General features: G+C 42.4%; 1 protein-coding gene and 1 non-coding gene across 3 annotated transcripts in view; both read left to right on the top strand.

Moving 5' to 3' along the window:
- Positions 1-13,438, top strand: part of RNF214 (ring finger protein 214) — a 57,401-nt gene that overhangs the window by 24,008 nt on the left and 19,955 nt on the right. The window lies entirely within an intron of this gene.
- On the top strand, positions 9,432-9,585 carry LOC115830555. The gene has a single exon (XR_004026105.1).

Genomic DNA, 13,438 nt, shown 5'->3' with positions numbered 1-13,438 from the left:
CCGGTCAGGTTGTGGCTGGGGCTAGGACATCCAAGATGGCTTCATTCATATCCCTGGCACATTGTGGGGGACTCCTGGAAAGCTGAGCTCAGCTGGAACATTGGGATGCCATGCCTTTCTCATTCTCACTCTTGCCATATAGTCTCGGGGCTTCTCCCTCTCCAGGTGGTCTTTCCAGCAGACGAGCCGGATTTCTTGCATGGTAGCCCAGAGCTCTGAGTTCCAAAGCAGAAGCTGCCAGGCTCACTTAAGGCTTAGATTTTGAACCAGTACAGTGCTAGTTCTATGACATTCCATTGGTCAATATGAGTCACAAGACTAACCAAGATTTGTGTGGGAAAGGACTACACAGAATGTGATCACTAGGAGGCTTGGTTCATTGGAAGGGGTTCATCTTTGGAGACTTGCTACCACAGCAAGCAACACATTTCACTTTTTCTGCTTAGTATATAGTAATATCTTCTAGATATGGGAAATAATAAAAGTTACACAAATAAGGGATACATAATTAAAGATCTTTTAGAAATATTCAGGGTCAATTGTAGGGAGAGACAGAGACTGGGACATCAGCCAGTACACTCTTTGCAATAAAGTGAGTATAATTATAAGAATCATTATGGCCTGCTGCAGTGGCTCACATGCCTATAATCCCAGCTCTTTGGGAGGCCAAAGCAGGAGGATTACTTGAGCCCAGGAGTTCGAGACCAGCCTGGGCAACATGGCGAAATCCTATCTCTACAAAAAACACAGGAATTAGCTGGGCATGTTGGCGTGTGCCTGTAGTCCCAACTACTTGGGAGACAGAGATGGGAGGATTGCTTGAGCTCAGGAGGTCGAGGCTGTAATGAGCCATGACCGTGCCACTGCACTCCAGCCTGGGCAACAAAGTGAGATCCTGTCTCAAAAAAACAAACAAACAAAAATCATTATCAGACTAGTGGTGGAATGAAACGAAATGGAAAAGAAATGAATTCAGGAAGAATTGTCTGATTATTTTGAGAAATAAAACAAAAAGTAAAAAATAACATCACTGTTGGAATTCTTGTTCTCAGTTTTGAGGGTGAAGTCATACATTTGATGATATGGGACATTCAAGTACTCAGTAGGTCATTGGAAATGAGAGACTTGAATGTAGAAGAGATGCTCTGTCTTGATTGGGAGTTGACTACATAGAGACGATAGTTACAATGGAAGGGAATTTTTGGTGGGAAAATAGAGAAGGGCTTAGTACTACACTCTGAGGTATACGTACAGTTTGGGAGTAGAAGTAAGTAGGAAAGACAAAATGAATAATGAGAGAAAGAAAGGGAAATAGTTTAGAATAGTAGTATACATTTTCCAAAGGAATAGGATGCTTAATAGTATTAGAATCTGCAGGGGAACAAATGAGAACCAAGTCTGAATAATACTAATTGGCAATTGTTGAGTGTTGTGATGCTATTCAGTAATCAACTGGGATTTTTAGGCAAAGGAATTAAATTACTGGATTTACTTCTCCCCTAATATTTTGTTATGAAAATTTTCGAACATTGAGAGAAGCTGAAAGTATTGTACATTAACACTCACCACCTCGATTCAACAATTAATATTCTACTACAGTTGCTTTTGTCAGCCTTTCCATCTGTCATCCCTCTGTCTATTCATCAATCTGTCTTTTTTTTTTCTTTTGTTGAGACAGAGTCTCGCTCTATCACCAGGCTGGAGGGCTCACTGCAACCTTTGCCTTCCAGGTTCAAGCAATTCTCCTGCCTCAGCCTCCCTAGTAGCGGGGACTACAGGTGCATGCCACCACACCCAGCTAATTTTTGTATTTTTAGTAGAGACGGGGTTTTACCATGTTGGCCAGGATGTTCTCAATCTCTTAACGTCATGATTCACCCACTCGGCCTCCCAAAGTGCTGGGATTACAGGCGTGAGCCATCATCACGCCCAGCCCCGTCTTTTCTTTTTCGTTCGGAGGAGACACCACATGAGGGCTTATTTTTTCTTTCCTTTTTTTTGTTTTATCTGAGGTCTTATTTTTTCATTGCATATCAGAATAAGTTGCAGTCATCAGTAACTTCGTCCCTAAACATACATACATGTACATCATTAATTAGAGTTTAATATTATTTGTTTGCATTTTTGGGTAATAAAATTTATATGCAGTTAAATACACAAATCTTTTTTTTTTTTTCACTTAGCAAGTCCACTGGTTGAAAAATACATAAATATTAAGGGAACCATTCAGTGAGTTTTGACAAATGTATGCACTTGTGTAATTCAGACCCCATCAAGATATACAAAATACATTACTGTTAAACCTGAAAGTTCACTCTTGTGCCTTCTCAGTCAGTCCCTGCCCCCACCCTCCCCAAACCAACCATTGTTGTGGTTTTTTACCATAGTTTAGTTCTGCATGTTCCAGAGCTTCACATAAATGGAATCAATCTTACACCATGTACTCTTTTGTATCAGAATTATTTCTTTCAGCAGAATGCTTTTAATATTCATGTTGTCCGTTTTTACTGTGTTTATTTTATTTTATTTTATTTATTCATTTTTGAGAATGAGTTTCACTCTGTTGTCCAAGCTGGAGTGCAATGACATGATCTTGGCTCACTGCAACCTCTGCTTGCTGGGTTTGAGCAATTTTTCCACCTCAGCCTCTCGAGTAGCTGGGATTACAGACGTGCACCACCACGCCCAGCTAATTTTTGTATTTTTAGTAGAAACAGGGTTTTGCCATGTTGCCCAGGCTGGTCTCGAACTCTTGACCTCAAATGAGCTGCCTGCCTCGGCCTCCCAAAGTGCTTGGATTATAAGCGTGAGCTACCGTGCCTGGCTTTATTGTTGAATAGCGTTCCTCTTACTGATGTATTGGAGTTTGTTTATTCATTCTCCTGTTGATGATCATGTAGTAGTTTCCAGATTTTGACTGTTAATGAATAAAGCTGCTATGAATATTCAAGTGCAAGTCATAAAGACTTCAAACATATTCTTTTATTTCTCTTAGGTGGATTCCTAGCATAATCTGCTGGATTGTAGGGTAGATGTATGAACAGTTTTATAAGAAATGGCCAGATATGCTTCCAAATTGCGTATACCATTTTACCCTCTGTCAACCATATATGAGAGTTCTGGTTGCTTCACATCTTTGCTATTCAAGGGCTTGCATAGTGGTATTTCATTGTGTGTTTTATTTTTTAGAGATTGCAGATGGTTTGAATCATTGTGGTTTTAATATCCGTAATGACTAATGATGGTATCTTCCTATTTGCTTATTGGCCATTTGTATATTTTACTTTGGGAAGTGTCCAACTTTTTTATCCCTTTTCTTGGGGGGTTGAGTTTTTGACTTTTTATTGTTGTGTAGTAGAAGTTCTTTTTCTATTTTGAATATAAGTCCTTTGTCAGATATATGTTGTGTAAAAATTTTCTTCTGCCCTCTTACATGACTATTCACTTTTTAATTGCATTTTTGATGAAATAATGTCTAATTCATTAAACTTTTCATTTATAGTTAGTGCTTTCTCTGTCTTCTCTAAGTTACCTTTGCCTACCCTGAAGTAGCAAAGATGTTCTCCTGTATTTTGTTATGGACGCTTTATTATTTTAACTTTTATATTCATGTCTCTGATCCATCTCAAATTCTTTGATTTTTTTTTTTTTCTCCCCCAGGAGGCACAACATTGGAATGTATGTTTGTCTTTTTATAGACGAGGTCTCGCTATGATGCCCGGGTTGGAGTGCAGTGACTATTCACAGGTGCAGTCATAGCTCACTGTGGCCTTGAGCTCCTGGCCTCAAGTAATCCTTCTGTCTCAGCCTCCCAAGTAGCTGGGACTCCAGCCATGTACCACCACACTCTTCAAATTAATTTTTGTGTATGGTGAGAAGTAAAGGTTGAGGTTCATTTTTTCCATGTAGATATCCAGTTGTTCCAGCACCATTTATTGAAAAGACTTTCCTTTCCCTATTTGATTGCTTGGCACTTTTGTCAAAAACCAAATGACAGTATGAGTCACTTGTATGAATAGTAGGTCTAATTCTGAATACTATTCTATTGTGTTGATATACTTGTCTATATACCACATTACACTGTCTGCTGGGCATGGTGGCTCATGCCTGTAATCCCAGCACTTTGGGAGGTCAAGACAGGAGGATCACTTGAAACCAAGAGTTCAAGACCAGCCTGGGCGACACAGTGAGACCTAGTCTCTATTTCTTTTTTTTGCTTTTTTCTTTTTTGTTTGAGACGGAGTTTCGCTCTTGTTGCCCAGGCTGGAGTGCAATAATGGCGTGATCTCGGCTTACTGCAACCTCCGCCTTCCGGGTTCAAGCGGTTCTCCTTCCTTAGCCTCCCGAGTAGCTGGGATTACGGGCATGCGCCACCACGCCTGGCTAATTTTGTATTTTTAGTAGAGATGGGGTTATCTCCATGTTGGTGAGGCTGGTCTCAAACTCCCGACCTCAGGTGATCCATCTGCCTCGGCCTCCCAAAATGCTGGGATTACAGGCATGAGCCACTGTGCCCAGCCGATCTCTATTTCTTTATTAAATTTTTTTTGTTAAATAATTTATATAAATAAAAAATTCAGGCCGGGCGCGGTAGCTCATGCCTGTAATCTCAGCACTTTGGGAGGCCGAGGCGGGTGGATCACCTGAGGTCGGGAGTTTGAGACCAACCTGACCAACATGGAGAAACTCCGTCTCTACTAACAATACAAAATTAGCTGGGCGTTGTGGCACATGCCTGTAATCCCAGCTACTAGGGAGGCTGAGGCAGGAGAATCCCTTGAACCTGGAAGGTAGAGGTTGTGGTGAGCCGAGATCACGCCATTGCACTCCAGCCTGGGTGACAGAGCGAAACTCTGTCTCAAAAAAAAAAAAAAAAAAAAAATTCATGCTGTTGTGATTATTATATCTTTATCATAAGTCATGAAATCAGATAATACAAGGTCTACTTTTTTTCAAGACATTCTAGGTCCTTTGCATATACTAGGTTCTCAGCATGTTCACGTATTTGTTTTTTATTTTTCTGAGACAGTGTCTCAAGGCTGGAATGCAGTGGATGATCACGGCTCACTGTGGCCCCGACCTCCTGGGCTCAAACAATCCTCTCATCTCAGCCTCCGCAGTAGCTGGGACTGCAGATGCTCATTACCACACCTAGCTAATTTTTTGTCTTTTTTGTAGAGACAAGGTTGCATCATGTTGTCCAGCCTGGTCTTGAACTCCTAGACTCAAGCAGTCGGCCCGCCTCAACCTCCCGAAATGCTGGGATTACAGGCGTGAGCCACTGCACCCGGCCTCATGTATTTTAGAATCAGTTTGCCAGTTTCTAGAAAAAAAGATAAAACTGGTAGGAACATATATCAACTTGGGAAAAATTGACATCTTAACAATATTAAATCTTCTAATTCATAAATATGAAATACGTTTTTGTTGATTTAGGTCTTTATCTCAGCAACATTTTATTGTTTTCAGATCTTGCACATTTTTCTTTTTTTTTTTTTTTGAGGCGGAGTCGCGCTCTGTCACCCATGCTGGAGTGCGGTGGCACAATCTCGGCTCACTGCAAGCTCCACCTCCCGGGTTCATGCCATTCTCCTGCCTCAGCCTCTCTGAGTAGCTGGGACCACAGGTGCCCGCCACCAGGCCCGGCTAATTTTTTGTATTTTTAGTAGAGACGGGGTTTCACCGTGGTCTCGATCTCCTGACCTCGTGATCCGCCCGCCTCGGCCTCCCAGAGTGCTGGGATTACAAGCGTGAGCCACCGCGCCCAGCCTGCACATTTTTCTTTAAACGTATTCCTAAATATTTTATGTTCTTTGATGCTATTGTAAATGAAATTAAGAATTTTTTAAAATTTTTAATTGCTGCTAAGTATAACTTGTTTTTGGCCTTGTACCTGCTATTTTGCTAAATTTCTGTATCAGTGTATTAGTTGTTTTGTATATTCTTCAAGATTTTCTTTTTCTTTTTTTTTTTTTTTTTTGAGACAGAGTTTTGCTCTTGTTGCCCAGGCTGGATTGCAATGGCACGATCTCAGCTCACTGCAACCTCCATCTCCCAGGTTCAAGCGATTCTCCTGCCTCAGCCTTCCAAGTAGCTGGGATTACAGGCATGCACCACCACGCTCGGCTAATTTTGTATTTTTTGTAGAGACGGGGTTTCTCCATGTTGGTCAGGCTGGTCTCGAACTCCCGACCTCAGATGATCCGCCCGCCTTGGCGTCCCAAAGTGCTGGGATTACAGTCGTGAGCCACCTTGCCCGGCCAAGGTTTTCTACATAAACAGTCATGGTATCTCTGAGTACACAGTTTTATCTTCCTTTCAAACCCTTAAGCCTTTTATTTCTTATAAATATTATTGCACTGGCTAGGACCTCCAGTACAATATTGAATAGAAATGGTAGAGTGGATATCTTTGCCTTGTTCCTGCTCTTAGAAGATGTCTTTAATATTTTACCATTAAGTTTGATGCTGACTATAGGTTTTTTGTGTATGCCTTTTGTCAAATAGAAGAAGTTACATTCGATTTCTAATTCTCTGAGACTTACTAAAATGAATGGGTACTTCATTTTGTCAAATGCTTTTTCTGCATATTTATAAATTATCGGCTGGGCTTGGTGGCTCATGCCTATAATCCCAGCACTTTGGGAGGCCAAGGCGGGTCGATTACCTGAGGTCAGGAGTTGGAGACCAGCCTGGCCAACATGGTGAAATCCCATCTCTACCAAAAATACAAAAATTAGCCAGGCGTGGTGGCAGGCACCTGTAAACCCAGCTACTCAGGAGGCTGAGCCTGGAGAATCACTTGAACCTGGAAGGCGAAGGTTACAGTGAACCGAGATCACGCCACTGCACTCCAGCTTGGGTGTCAGAGCGAGACTCCATCTCAAAAAAATTATCAAATGATTTTTTTCCTTTATTATGTTTATACTGTGTATTACATAGATTTATTTTATTTAATTAATTTTTTTGTATATGTGACAGAGTCTCCCTCTGTTGCCCAGGATGGAGTGCCGTGGCACAGTCTTGGCTCACTGGAACCTCTGCCTCCTGGGTTCAAGCAATTTTCCTGCCTCAGACTCCCGAGTAGCTGGGATTACTGGTGCCTGCCACCATGCCCAGCTAATTTTTGTATTTTTAGTAGAGACGAGGTTTTGCCATGTTAGCCAGGCTGGTCTCGAACTCCTGACCTCAAGCCATCTGCCTGGCTTAGCCTCCCAAAGTGCTGGGATTACAGGTGTGAGCCACTGCACCTGGCCCATTGATTTATTTTTTCAAATGTTAAACCAACCTTCCATTTGTGAGATAAACCCAACGTATTGTTTTTGTATGTTGCCAAATTCAATTTGCTAATATTTTGTTAAGGACTTTGTGTCTGTTTTTTTTTTCTGTTTTTTTTTTTTTTTTTTTGAGACAGAGTCTGGCTCTATCCCCCAGGCTGGAGTGCAGTGGTGCGATCTCGGCTCACTGCAAGCTCCACCTCCCGGGTTCACGCCATCCTCCTGCCTCAGCCTCCTGAGTAGCTGGGACTACAGGCGCCCGCCACCAGGCCCGGCTAATTTTTTTGTATTTTTAGTAGAGACAGGGTTTCACCATGTTGGCCAGGATGGTCTCGAACTCCTGACTTCGTGATCTGCCCGCCTCGGCCTCCCAAAGTGCTGGGATTACAGGCCTGAGCCACTGTACCCGGCCTGTTTGGTTTTTGAGTTGGGGTCTTGCTCTGTTGCCCAGGCTGGGATGCAGTGATATGGTCATAGCTCACTGGAGCCTCAAACTCATGGGCTCAAGTGATCCTCTCACCTCAGCCTCCCACGTAACTGGGACTACAGGCACGTGCCATCATGCCTGGCTAATTTTTAAAAATTTTTTGTAGATACAGGGTCTCGCTGTATTGTCTAGGTTGATCTTGAACTCCTGGCCGCAAGTGATCCTCCTGCCTTGGCCTCCCTAAGTGCTGAGATTACAAGCGTGAGCTACCATGCCTGGCCCTTTGTCTGTGTTTATTGAGGAGCGTTTTGTGTGTGTGTGTGTGTGTGTGTGTGTGTGTTGTGTGTGTGTTTAATTTTTAAAATTTAGTTATATCATTTACTTAGGCCAGAGGGATGTTAAAATCTCTATGATTATAGCTCTTTTTTGTTTTTGAGACAGGATGTTGCTCTGCCACCCAGGTTGAAGTGCAGTGGCACAATCATGGCTCACTGCAGCCTCAACCTGGGTTCACACAATTCTCCCACCTCAGCCTCGTGAGAAGCTGTGACTACAGTTGTGCGCTACCACACCTGGCTAATTTTTGTATTTTTTGTAGAGACGGAGTTTCACCATGTGGCCCAGGCTGGTCTTGAACTCCTGGGCTCAAGCACTGCGCTTGCCTCAGCCTCCCAAAATGTTGAGACTACAGGCGTGAGCCACTACACCCAGCCACTTTTTTTTTCCTTTTTATTCAGTCAATTTTTGTTTCTTATATTTTGAAACTGTATTGTTAGATACACATACATTTATGATTGTTATTGTAGGGGAGGGAAAAATGGTTTCCGTAAGTTCTTTGGCTGGGTCATTTTTTTTTTTTTTTTTTTTTTTTTTTTTTTTGAGACGGAGTCTCGCTCTGTCGGCCAGACTGGAGTGCAGTGGCAGAATCTCGGCTCACTGCAAGCTCCACCTCCCGGGTTCACGCCATTCTCCTGCGTCAGCCTCTCTGAGTAGCTGGGACTACAGGCGCCCGCCACCACGTCCGGCCAATTTTTTTTGTATTTTTAGTAGAGATGGGGTTTCACTGTGGTCTCGATCTCCTGACCTCGTGATCCGCCCGCCTTGGCCTCCCAAAGTGCTGGGATTACAAGTGTGAGCCACTGCGCCCGGCCTTGGCTGGGTCATTAATTTAGTTTACATGAGACAGATTAACAGGAGAAAAAAAACATTTTTTTTTTTTTTTTTTTGAGATAGAGTCTCGCTCTGTCGCCAGGCTGGAGTGCAGTGGTGCGGTCTCGGCTCACTGCAACCTCCGCCTCCTGGGTTCAAGCGATTCTCCTGCCTCAGCCCCGCAAGTGGCTGGGATTACAGGCATGCGCCACTATGCCTGGCTAATTTTTGTATTTTTAGTAGATATGGGGTTTCACCGTGTTGGCCAGGCTGGTCTTGAACTCCTGACCTCATGATCCACCTGCCTCGGCCTCCCAAAATGCTGGGATTACAGGCGTGAGCCACCGCACCCAGCAGAAAAAAATTTTTAATTATGTGTGCATGCGTGCATACATAGGAGTCCCACAAAAATATCAGATTAAAGGGCCAGATGATTGATGCTTATGTAGCAGCTTGAGCTATAGAAATGAAGAGAGGCTTAGGACTTCTGGGGGGTGGCAGAAACAAATTATGGGCAAGTGAGGGGAAGAAACATGGTGAATACAAATTGCTTTGTTATGTAGGTAAAAATCTGTGTGATTGTCCTGGCCTATGCTTTTTCTACTCCCCTCTGCCTTTTTGGTCCCCCTGTGCTAAGTTCTAACAAGGTAGTCTGGCAGGACACACAGCAGTCTCTTTCAGTTTAGGAGGACTGTCTTTAGAATAGAGCTGTCTCAAGGCACAAGAGTACAATTTAAAAAAAAATGTTTTTCAGGTGATAAGTGGTCTTGGAGCAGCTCTCTTCTTGGTAGACTTACTTTTACTGATGAAAATTGTTTTAGAGATGGCAGATTTTCTTTACAAAAGGGAAATTTTTCAGAGCTGTTCCTATATCTGCAGTTTCTCAAAATATTCATCTTGAAATAATTAGTATGTCAAAGGGTTATATTTTGGAATGACATATTCTGGTCTCCTAAAGTTGTATTTTGGATACACCTACTATGTACCCACAAAAATTAAAAATTAAAAAAATTGTTTTAAGTTGTATTTTGGGGTGGAGTGCCCTGAGCCCCAACATTGATAAGTTGGCTATTTTGTCATTATGAAATGTCCCTCTTTATCTTAGTCATACTCTTTATGTTAGTTTACTTTATGTGATGTTGCTATAGACACTGGAATTGTCTTATACTTACTTTTTACATGATGTATGTTTTTCAATCCTTTCCCCTTCAGCCTATCTATGTTTCTGTATGCTTTGTAGACAGCCTATAATTGGGTCCTCTTAGGTGGTTCATGACTGAAATCCCAGCACTTTGGGAAGCCAAGGTGGGTGGATCACCTGAGGTCAAGAGTTCAAGACCAGCCTGGCCAACATGGTGAAACCTCGTCTCTACTAAAAATAAAAAAAAAAAATTAGCTGGGCATGGTGGCGTGTGTCTGTACTCCCAGCTACTTGGGGAGGCTGAGGCAGGAGAATTGCTTAAACCCAGGAGGCGGAGGTTGTAGTGAGCCTAAATCACGCCAGTGCACTCCAACTTGGGCAACAGATTAAGACTCTATCTCAAAAAAAAAAAAAAAAATTGAGTCCTCTTAATCTAGTCTGATAAGCTGCCTTTTAATTAGAGCCTTTAGTCCATTTACATTTAATGTAATTCTTGATTTGATTGGATTTAAGTCTATACTTTTACTATGTAAATTGAAAATTAATTGGATGTTCTTTAGAATTCCATTTTAATTTGGTCGTCTTCTTCCTTCCCCATCTGCTTCTCTAATTCACTGGCAATGGACATCATAAAAAAAGACTACATGCCATCGGATTCAGAAAGACTTATAATTTTCTTGGATAAAGTACCTGGAAATTTTTTAGAGTCATAATTGTAGAAACTTAGAATTATCTCTTAGTTTTTTTTTTTGAGACAGAGTTTCGTTCTTGTTGCCCAGGCTGGAGCGCAATGGCGTGATCTCGGCTCACTGCAACCTCTGCCTCCAGGGTTCAAGCGATCCTCCTGTCTCAGTCTCCTGAGTAGCTGGGATTACAGGCCCCCACTACTATGCCCAGCTAATTTTTGGTATTTTTAGTAGAAATGGGGTTTCACCATGTTGGCCAGGCTGGTCTCAAACTCCTGACCTCAGGTGATCCGCTCGCCTTGGCCTCCCAAAGTGTTGGGATTACAGGCGTGAGCCACTGCACCTGGCTATCTCTTAGTTTTTTAAAAAAATCAACTTCTTTGAGATATACTTTGTATACAAAAACATACTTATTTTAAGTGTACATTTTGATGAGGTTTGACATATTAATTATGCGTGTAAACACACAATCAAGGTATAGCACATACCTATTGCTCTATAATGCTCCCTGTATTCATTTTCAGTCACTGCTCTCTCATTCTGCCGTTCCTAAGTAAACACTGAGCTGTGTCTGCCACTATAGATTACACTTATCTTTAGAAAAGATTTGTATCTGGCTTCTTTTACTCAGTATATTTTTGAGATTCATCCATGAGGTGGTAGATATCAATAGTTTATTCCTTTTTAATGCCGAGCAGTGGTCCATTGCATGAATATTTCACAATTCATTTACCCAGTTAAAGGTGTTACAGTTACGGCTCCTGTTTGTAATGAGAAGTCAGGGACAATTCACATTCTGTTTCCCTCTGTGTATTGTGTCATTTTTTTTCTGTAGTTTATTTCAAGATTTTCCACTTATCTTTAGTTTTCAGCAGTTTGACTTTGATTTGCCCACATGCTGTTTTCTCTGTACTTTTCCTGTTTGGAGTTTTCTGAGTTTCTTGATCTGTAAAGTTACGTCCTTCACCAAACTTACGAAATTTTCTTTCTTTTTTTTTTTTTTTTTAAATTTGAGACAGAGTCTCACTCTGTCACCCAGGCTGGAGTGCAGTGGTGCAATCTTGGCTCACTGCAACCTCCGCCTTCCAGGCTTAAGCGATCTTCCTGCCTCAGCCTCCCAAGTAGCTAGGACCACAGGTATGCACCACCATGTCCGGTTAATTTTTGTATTTTTTGCAGAGACAGAGGTTTGCCATGTTGCCCAGGCTGGTCTCAAATTCCTGGGCTCAAGTGATTTGCCTTTGTTGGCCTCCCAAAGTGCTGGGATTACAGGTGTGAGTCACCACACCTGGCCAAATTTATGAAATTTTCTGACATAATTTTCAAATATTTTTTCTGCTCTATTCCCCTTTTTCCTCCTGGGACTCCACTCTCACGTGAATTAGACCTTTTGATATTGTCCGACAGCTCACTGAGGCTCTCTTCATTTCTTTGCAATTTTTTTTTGTTCTATTTCTCATGTTGGATAATTTATTTCTTTACTTTTTTCTTTTTCTTTTTTTTTTTTTTTTGAGACAGTCTTGTTTCTTCACCCAGGGGAGTGCAATGGCACGATCTCGGCTCACAGCAACCTCTGCCTCCTGGGTTCAAGCAATTCTCCTGCCTCAACCTCCCAAGTAGCTGGGATTACAGACATGTGCCATCATGCCCGGGTAATTTTTGTATTTTTAGTAGAGACAAGGTTTCACCATGTTGGCCAGGAAGGTCTCGAAGTCCTGACCTCAAGTGATCTGCCTGCTTCAGCCTCCCAGAAGTGCTGGGGTTACAGGCGTGAGCCACCGCGCTGGGCCATATTGGATAATTTCTTTTTTTTCTTTTCTTTTTTTTTTTTTTTTGAGATGCAGTTTCGCTCTTGTTGCCCGGGCTGGAGCGCAATGGTGTGATCCCAGCTCACTGCAACCTCCGCCTCCCCAGTTCAAGCGATTCTCTTGCCTCAGCCTCTCGAGTAGCTGAGATTACAGGTGTCCACCATCACATCCGGCTAATTTTTGTATTTTTAGTAGAGACGGGGTTTTGCCATGTTGGCCAGGCTGGTCTCGAACTCCTGACCTCAGGTGATCCTCCTACCTTGGCCCCCCAAAGTGCTGGGATTACAGGCATGAGCCGCTGCACCTGGCCCCACACTGCATAATTTCTATTGATGTGTCTTCAAGTTCACTTGCTGTTCTATATCATTTTCCTTTTGCTATTAAGCCCATGCAGTAAATTTCATATTTTCAGTAGTGTATTTTTCAGTTCTGTCATTTCAATTCTGTTTCTCTGCTAATCCCAGCACTTTGGGAGGCTGAAGCAGGAGGACCACTTGGGCCAGGAATTCGAGACCAACCTAGGCAACATAGTGAGACCTTGTCTCTACAAAAGGAAAAAGAAAAAAATTAGCTGGGTGTCGTGGCACATACCTGTAGTTCCAGCTACCAGAAGGCTGAGGTGGGAGGATTGCTTGAGCCCAGGAGTTTGAAGTTGCAGTGAGCTGTGATTGTGCCATTGCACTCCAGCCTGGGCAACAGAGCAAGACCCCACTCCAAAAAGAAACAAATAACAAACCAAGAAATAGAAATAATTCACGTTTTCTAATGGTCAAATCCTCTCCAGTTTATTATTTGTCTGTTTCTTGTTTACTCTCTAGTGCTCCAGGTAGATACTTTTTTACTTTTTTTTTTTTTTTTTTTGAGATGGAGTCTCACTCTGTCATCCAGGCTGGAGTACAGTTGCAGGATTTTGGCTCACTGCAACCTCCGCCTCCCAGGTTCAAGTGATTC

Source organism: Nomascus leucogenys, chromosome 15 (assembly GCF_006542625.1).
Source record: "Nomascus leucogenys isolate Asia chromosome 15, Asia_NLE_v1, whole genome shotgun sequence".
Lineage (NCBI taxonomy): Eukaryota > Metazoa > Chordata > Mammalia > Primates > Hylobatidae > Nomascus > Nomascus leucogenys.
Note: the sequence above shows the minus strand (reverse complement) of the source record. Positions and strands in the feature narration are given on the sequence as shown.